Below are 9,322 nucleotides of genomic sequence, written 5' to 3'. Positions count from 1 at the left end.
CTTCTTAAAAGTCATAAAAACAATCAAATAGGAGCCCATTTATTGTCATGTGTTTTCTGACCTGTGTGTGCACCCCCAAGGTAATGCTTATATTTCATTTTTTCTCCTTATACTTAGGTCTTATTTATGTGTGGGGTGTTTGTTAAACCAGGCTGTCGAGTAACATTTGGAAGGGATACCTATTTTAATTATAATTTGAATTATTGTAGAATGAATTTCAAGGATTGACTTGACAATGACATTTCTTAGTGAACCAGGTTTTGAATGTGAAGGTTAATCATACTGAATGTCAGGGGATTTTTGTTTTTGTTTTTATAAACAGTGTAATACTCTAAAGAAAATCCCTTAATGGATACAGATATCTAAATAATAATGGTGGCTGATAAAATGTTTTAGTGAACTTTTACCTTGATACTTTTAAATGGAAATAATGCCAGAATTTGTATTTTCTATTAAGATATTTTCAGTTTGCATTGAGATAATTGGGATAAGGTCTGTCTTTTTTTTTATAGTTAAATATTTTGAGACCTCTGGAATTATAAAAGATTTTAAAAGGCACTATACATCTAGGTTGCTTTACACAGTTTTATTTAAAAAGTGGAGGTGGACATATCTGGAGTTGTAAATACATTGGTCTTGTTTTTGGTGTGGGTGTGGAGGGAGAATATTAAGTATTCAGTCTCATTGTGTTATTTTCTAATTGCTATAGAGGGATGTCCTGAAATAGAAAAATGTTAATGCCGTTAGGGAGTTGCATAGAAAGCCTAAATTCTCCGTGTTGGTTTTTTTTTTTTTTTTTTTTAATATATCTTTACGAGCACTAGCATATGGAAAGAGTAAACAAATACTAAAAGGTTAAATTTAGGGAGAAATGTGAAAAGCTACTGTGGATGATTTTGACTTCAAGGTAAGATGATATTAGGTATACTAATGACATCTGTCCCAACATTGAAGTAATTGGTAAAGCAAGTTCTAAGCCTCTCAGGTGCCTGCAACTCTTATTTTGTAAGGAAAGTAAACACACGCTTAGAAAAAGATTCTAACTGAGACATTCGTAATTCTACTGAGATTAAAATATAATTGTTTAGGGGGTCAGAACACTTAAAACCCAGATCCCCAAGTTAACAGGAGAGCCCAGAACATGATGACTAGTATGTTTTGCAGTAACAGGCAGTAAAGTCCGCAGTCAAACGTCAAGACCTAGTAATCAGTGAAATAATTTATAAACGTAAAATTGTCAGGTTTTATCACTGAGCTATATCAAGTGTCAGCTTTCAGAAATTTGGGCTTAATTTTTGCTCAGCCTGGGTTTACCTATGACATGTTCTCTCAACTTGAGAATCTTGATTTAAGTTAGACAAATACAGAGATTGTTACATGAAAAGTGGTTGAAAGTTCATTAAATCAGTAATACAGGGAAAGGCAACGTAAAAGACAAGAAGCTTAATTTCAGAAAGTGACTAGGATATACATTATTGGAGCTGTTAAGATTCTGGCCACAGAGGAAAGTACTAATGTTGGAAATGAAGATTATTTAAATAAGTGCTACATCTAGGCCAGGGGACAACACATTTCAGCCTGTGGCCTGTTTTTGTACAGTCCCTGAACTAAGAATGGCTTCTACATTTTTAAAAAGGTTAAAAACAATATTCTGCAAAGATGTATGTAGCCCACAAAGCTTAAAACACCTGTCCTTTTATGGAAAGTATTTGCTGACCCCTGATCTAAGCCGTCACTCCCAGGTCTACATGTAAGTTCTTCAAAAATTTTAAAGTTTAGTTCTAGGTGCAGATTAAATCACCCTACCCCATGGGAGGTTGTGAAATTAATAAATATCTGAAAGCAATTTTTTTTAACCTCTTAGCCCCCAGTCAGAATAAGGGCAAGATACCAGGCAGCTTTTTAGTAAAGATGGTATTTTATTTTTTTTTAAAAAAGATGTAGCTTGCAACTTAAGTATATTCTGAAAAGCTGTCAGAGTATAAATTTGCTGTACAGTTAATGCCATGATTATAGTTTTGCACATTTAGTGGCACTTCTCATCACTTAATGCTGACATCTTTCTGTTGAACTAAATTGATTTTTCCGTAAAATGAGAATTATGAACATTTTGTATAGATAAGAAAACAAATGTCCATTTTAATTAACTCCATAGGTTGAACTGGGGCAGGAATTAATGGCTTCTGAGGAGTGTGTTTCAGCTTAGTCAGGAGGCTATCCATTTGGGCAGAATTTAGCTTTTGTGCCATTACTTCTGTCTTATATAACAGAGTCCATTGTTCACTTCTAAATGGAAGGAAAGAAAAGGTGAGAAATTACTCATACAAGTTAGAAAATGATTTACCAAATTACGTTTTTGCTTGAGGTGTTAATGTAGGTAGTGTTAAATTAGTAACATTTGTCCCTTTTGGCTACCGGGGGTGGGTATGACCATTCCTGGTGTACTTGAATGTATATTCTAAGTCTTGTGCTTGGAAGACAAAAGAGATACCTGGTGAAAACTACTATCTGACAATTCTGGTTCCTTAAGGATTTTTAAAAACTATTAAGACAATACCAGGTGATGAAACAGTTGCTCTGAACTGATCTTCCTGTGGCTTTATTCCTTATATAGATGTGTAAGTGTTACTGGTATGGAAATGAGAAAAGCAAAGGGCTGATACTTAGGATTTTGTTATTTGGAGAGCTGAGCCAGGGAAGTGGGAAGTAGTTTATCTTTGGACAGATTGTTTACACTGTATCACCTTAACTGCAGATGTAGCTGATTTGTCTTAAGGATTTTAGGACTTCCAGTTTGAAGAAATGGCACTGGTTTTCGCCTACCTAGTATGAAGTGATCCAGATAAACTTGTTTCTTGATACTGCCCAGAATTTTATTAGAGTGAGACTAAAGTTCTTTATTAACTGATGAATAATGTCAGAAATTTTGTTCTAGGAACTTTGCACATTGGATTATTACACCCAAAGTGTGAAACATTCATAGTGAAATGTTGCTTTGTTTGGTAACCACACTCTGATTAAAGTTAGATGTTTAGATACTTTGTCAAAGTGCTCAGGCTGCCAGGGGTTGTATAGAAATTGGCTAAACACTATCAAAGAAGATGGGAGATTCCTCCCCCAAGTTTCATAGCTGAAAATGTTTAGGCTTATATGACTGGTGAAATGAACAAAACACATATCCTTCTGTTTAGAGACAGTTTGTCTTCCTGGAAATTCTGAATTTCTAGTGATGCTTCCACATCTTTTTCCCCAGTAAAAAGAATTTTTCCTAAAAACTACAGATAATTTGGTTTCAGCTTGATTTTGTACATATGTTTATCAAGACTTAGTTACTAAAATTTTAGTAGCTTCTTAAAAATGCATAGGAAGGCTGAGACTGGATAAAAGCACTTTTAATACAGATGTTCGTTGGTCACTAGTTACATGAAGAAAATCAGCATACCCAGCCTGGTATATTGTGTGTGTTTCAGACCACTGTATTTTGTTCATAATAGTATACCTTGAAGATTGAGTGGTACTTTGTCCCTGTATCAGCAAAATCCAGTGGATGAACAGTGTTAATTAACAATTGGATTGGCCCACCCTCACTCACCCTAGCATCTTGAGTCAAATGGTAGAGCTGGAAGTCACGTTGACCGTTTGAGAGGGCTTTGGATGCCATATAATGCTAAGTGAAAATACTTACAAATCATCTGAGGAAAAAGTTCACTTCAGAAGAAAATGGACAGTTTATTAAGAGGAAATTGCCATTATACTATGGCTTGAAGAACTTTAACCAGCACCTCCCAATTACAGGACAGCATGGATGTCCACCCTCCTCCCTTTTTTCAGGATCATTAATTTCTTGCTACTTATAGAGTTATTAAACTTTAAAAACAACTACAGATTTTTAGAGGAAAATTTTTGAATTGATTTGGAGAGTGCATCTGTAGCTGAAGAAATTACTTATTGACTTAATTATCCTTGTAAATTATTTTAATCTATTGTAAGCAGGTCAAAAGTGGGTGTTTTAAAAAAAAAAAAAAACTCTGTAACTACTCTGAAAGCTATCCTGCCATAGACCAGAGAGGGTAAGGTAAAGGGAGTGTTTACAGGAATGCAAAGGAATCCAGTCATACGCAGTTGTAGGAATGTGAGACAAAAGAAAACTTAGGAAGCAGGTGTTTTCTATAGTGTTGTAAAAAAAAAAAAAAGCAAATGGTCTTTTACTCCATTTATGATGGGATAAAGATTTCTGCTTCTAAATTAAATCTCGTGACATCCTATTACCACCTTGGGAGAGTTTTTTGGCTAGGGAATGAGGTTTCCAGGCTCTGCTTTCGGTAACAGGAAAAACCCTCAGGTTAACATGGGCTGGATTCTTGGCTAATGTGCAGAGAGATACATAATTGCCATTTTAGCAAATGAATTGAGGTTTTGTTTCCTAAAAGAACAAGTGTTTTTTGTTATTAATTTTCATCCAATTTCAAAAGACTAGTTTTGCAGTTTTTTTGAACTAGTAAAAAATGTCTGGCTTGTTCCTCAATGGTGAAAATTTGGGGCCTTTGAAAACAGTCTCCGTAAGAATCTCATAATAGCTTTTATAGTATTTCATTGGGTCCAATTACCTATGGGCAGTAAAATACCTGAAATTGGAAAAAGGAAGGTATTTTGAGCCTCACTTGACATTCTCTTGCCTAGGCAAGACCAGGGTCTCTAGTAGCAGAATTCCTTACAGTTGTGGAAATTGAAAATGGCCTGAATTGATTGAAAGGGACGCCATGGCAGCACATACTAGGTTTGTATGTTGGAGATGTGACTGAAATTACAGAACGAATTTAAGAATGGTTTTGCCACTTGTAAATTTAAAAAAGGACTATTAAATGTGGAACCAATTACCAGAGAATGAAGGAAAGGCATTTATTTATGCTTCAACAATTCATATAAACAACAAAATTGAGTCAAATGCAGCCCTAATAATTTTTTGCTTAAGAAATAGCCATGTTTGGAAAAAATCAGGTAAGTTGGGTGGGGTTATAGATATTTTAATTTGAGAAGACAAACTTCTTTGGTTATTTGAAAAGCATAATGTCTTTTATTCATAGTTTTATATACTCCACTTAACAATTTCGTTAAATCGGACTTCTTCAGGGGTGTTATTTCCCATCTATGGCCTACACAGTGTGCCTTGTATGGTAGGATTTAGATTAGCTGGGTGGGTAAGTTAGCAAATTCAGGAGTGCCAGATTTGTCCTGGTGTCATTTAAGATTTACCTGCTTTTTAGGTAGATTTCTCAAGTACCAAGAAGGAGCTAGAGCTTTAGAAGCATGGAAGTGCCAGGTTTTGGCTACTTAGTACCAGTAGCTTCAAAGATTTTTATAGAATCATAGTTATAGTCAACTATAGTCAGAACCCCAATTGATGTAAATTTGTAGTGCAGTCATTTGCATAGAAAAGAATTACAGAGTAGTTGAAAGTTATGCTCCAAAACTCGACTATCTGGAATCAAGTACTAATTGTGTGACTTTGGTTAAGTTACTTAACGTGTATCTGTTTCCTGATCTCTCAAGTGGAGATAACACCTACCTTAACCAGTCGTGGTGAGAACTGAGTTACAGCCGTTAAAAACTGCATGTATTAAGTACTGTGTTAGAGGTTATTGATCATTATTAATTCCTATTAGAATGGAAATAAGGCAAAAATTGGCTTGTTATATAAATTTTGTATTTGAAAGATCCATTCCTTCAGTTATTACCTTAACACCCCCAACCCCCACCCTCATCTAGTGTGTCAGCTACTTTGTCTTTTCTGACTTCTGACAAGAGTATCAAGGGTGGAAGTGCCAGAGAAGGTGGAGGCTGAAAGAGATGTGGGCCATAAGGAAAGTAGTTGGTAGTCTGTCTTTAGGACCCACTGCCTCAGGTCTTTGGAAAGGAATTGGTAATATTTTCTATTTCATTAACTTTATCTAGTTACAAGAGAAATGAGTATTTGTGATGAAAAGAATGCAAAATTGTAATTAAGAAAAGCTATGGCTGGATGTAGCCACTGTTAGCATTTTAGTGTATATTCTTTAGATTTTTTTTGTATTGATTTATATAAAAGTGACATTATTCTATTCAGCCATTTGTAATTAACCATTTCCTTGTCAAATTGTGTTATATTTTTTAAAAGACTGACTAGCATGCTTTTCATCAATTCTCAGATTTATCCTCATTTCAGGTATGTTAAAATGTGTGTGGGAGGATGGGGGGGAAACGTGCACCATAGCAATCAATGGCCTATTACTGTTTAATGAACATTTTTTCCTACTCATAACAAAATAATGGGGCGTCCTAAAATTGGTGGAGTCTTAGACTCCATGAAATTCAGTGTTTTATTGTATAGATGATTCAACCAGATCCCTACTGAAGGGCATTTAGGCTCCTCTAATCAACGCTGTGATAAATCCTTTATTCAGTTTATATTTGTACTGTTCTTTAAGTCTACATTGCTAGGAGTGGAGTTGCTTATTCACATTTTATTAAATACTGCCCAGCTGTCTCCAGAAAGGAACCAGCTAACATTCCTGGTTGCCAAATGCAGTTCTCTGATTAATACTGGCTAATTTTTTCATTAATGTTGCTAATTTGGTAAGGGAAAAATGGTATTTAATTTTTATTTCTTTGATTACAGGTGAGTTTTTTTTCATGCTTATTGAGTATTTCACACGTATTTTGTGAGTTTCTCATTCAGTCCATTTTTCTTTGAAGCACTGGCTTTTTTCATATTGATCTGTAAGAGCACCTTATTAAGTTATCTTGGTATATCTTGCAAATATTTTTATCTAACTTGTGTTTTGCAAAGTTTTAATTAGAAGTTTATTCCAGGATAGACTGTGATGTAAAAATCTGACTTGTTTATTTCCAGTTGGCCAATTGATTGAATTGCTTATCTTTTTTTTTTTTTTTTAGGGGGAAGAAGAGGCCTTTCTGATCTCATTCTAGAGAGTGATTAATTTGAGGGTTCACCTATCAGCCTTTCATAAGGGTGGATATTGTGAATGTCCTTGAGTTTTGCAGATTAGGAAGAGAAAAACAGGGCTCCTTTGGAGGGTTTCAGCAGCGATATTGGGATAGACGACAACTACGTCAGGTGAAAGAAAAAGAGCTTGATGTAGAAAAACCAAGAATCGAACATGGGGGATGGACTAAAAGGTGCCTAGTTTGGCATGTGTTTCACTGGCCTCTGGGCTTTGGTGAGTTGCAGCTGTAAGCTATTAATGGAAGCTGAGAAACTGGGATGGGGTGGAGGGGAAAAGGCACCAAAGGGAAAGAACTAGATTCCCTATAAGGAAGTCAGAGGCCAGGAAAATAGAATTGCTGGCCCTTTTAAGGAATAATTCAAGGTAATGATCGGTACACAAGAATTGGTGGCGATTCTCATGAATTCATGACAATGAACTTGGACTCTCTTTATAGTATTTAGGTCCCAGAGAATTAAGGAATTTGATGTGTTTCAATAGAGCAGAGATTTCTGGGTTGGCTTTCAGATGTACATCAGGAGTAAGGATTTATAGCGTTGCTAATTTTCCTGAGGAATGAAAGCCTGACTATATGAATATTGTTGAGCCCTACCCAGTCCTAGTAAACTAGGCAATCTGATGGGATTTTGACTGTGTGTGGGCGGGAAGGTGGATTGTAAAAGCTGTCTGGGGCAAGGGCAGGATGAGGTTACCCATCCTGTCATTCGTGGCAAGAGGACTTTTTATCTGGCAGAGTGAGTAGCCAAGAGCATGCTCAAATATTTTTAAAGTAATGAACTGCTACATGTATTACAGTGGTGCTGTCAGTAAATGGTAGGGTAGAATGCGGTTGGGAATGAAGAGGATTACAAGCAAACTCAATTGTCTCATTAAAGAGGAAGAGACACAACCAGACTCGCTTCTGTAACAAGGAACAAGATGGAACTGATGGCAGGAGACATCTTTTGCTTTTTATCGATAGCCTACTATGGACCAGGCACAGTGCTGGAGAAACAGATTGCCATGGTTCCTGCCTTCAAGCTATTCACAGTCCAGTCGAGGAAGTAAGTGCATCGTGCTAGGGGAGCATTGAGGAGGCCTCTGCATCCTTAGAAGGAGACTTCAGGAGTCAAGAAGTCTCCCTTTTTAAATTTTTTAAAAAACCTTTTAAGGAAAACAAATGAGGACTGCAGTACCAGCTGGGGCTTTAAGGGAAGGGAAGGGGTGAGGGGGATAAAAGGGAGACTGGGACCTGTGTGTTGAGGCCAGAAGTGGTGGGGAAGAGTGATTTAAGGTGGTTATCAGGTTATCAAAAGGAAAGCAAATAAATGAAAAAGCAGGTATTGACAAGAAAGAAGTTGGCTTTCATTGTCAAGAAGCGACAGACTGCCCTGCTTCTGAGGTGGCGGCTTTGTTGTGGCCCATTGCAAACAGTCAACAAGGGGCTCCCCATCCTGGGTGTGGAAAAGCCAGTGCTGAAGCTGCGGAGATGCAAGGGACCATGGTGGGGGCTTCTACACAGCAGCTAAATAGAGTAGAATGGAGATGTAAGGAAGAAACAAGGTTTTCAAATAAAGCCTGGGTGAACTAAAGAAGTTAAGTCTGGAATAAATGGTAGGAAGCATGGATGAAGAGTTAAACATGAACAAGCAGAGCAAATGCTCATTTCAGTGTCTAGAGCTCTAAGGGACATCTGGTAAATCAGAGCCACCTCAGATCCAGTGTTTGGGTGGGATGGTGGTAGGGTGTAGGACCCAGGCTTGACAGGGATTTGAGAAAAAGGTTCCTGGACCTTTCATCCTGTTCTTTTGGGAAGGGTACAATTAGCAGTTAGACTGAGATTCTTCTCTACCAGCTTAGCAGAAGTGCCTGTAGTTAAGGGACAGAAGAAATGATGGGTGAAGGGAGGGTGACAAGCCAGAGAGCTTTCCAAGTTCGTGCTGGGGAAAAGAGAATTTTCTAGGCTCAATTTGAGCTGTCTGAGGACCAGCTTAGAGTCTTCCTGAGGAAAGAAAGCAGAATGCCTTCAGAAGGGACAATTTATGAGTGCAATCTTGGCAGTAGGGTATTAGACCCTGAGGTAGCTGTGATCTTAAAGGCAGCATCAGCTGCAGCAGAAAGGAGAGGAAACACAAGGGGCCCACTTCTTTACAAAACATCGGATTTCAGAGAGGGGAGGCTGCTTGCCCAAGGTCCTATAGTGGGTTTAGTAGTAGCTTTCCTCCTTCAAGCATCTGTTGACTCACTGAAAAAAGGTGAAGACAAAATAAACTAATAAAATAAACTATCAAAACTAAGGGAAAGGTACATTCTTAGGCTTCTACAAATAAGGATAGCCA

This window comes from Camelus ferus, chromosome 13, assembly GCF_009834535.1.
Source record: "Camelus ferus isolate YT-003-E chromosome 13, BCGSAC_Cfer_1.0, whole genome shotgun sequence".
Taxonomy (NCBI): domain Eukaryota; kingdom Metazoa; phylum Chordata; class Mammalia; order Artiodactyla; family Camelidae; genus Camelus; species Camelus ferus.
The sequence above is the reverse complement of the archived record's forward strand: the minus strand, read 5'-3'. Positions refer to the sequence as shown.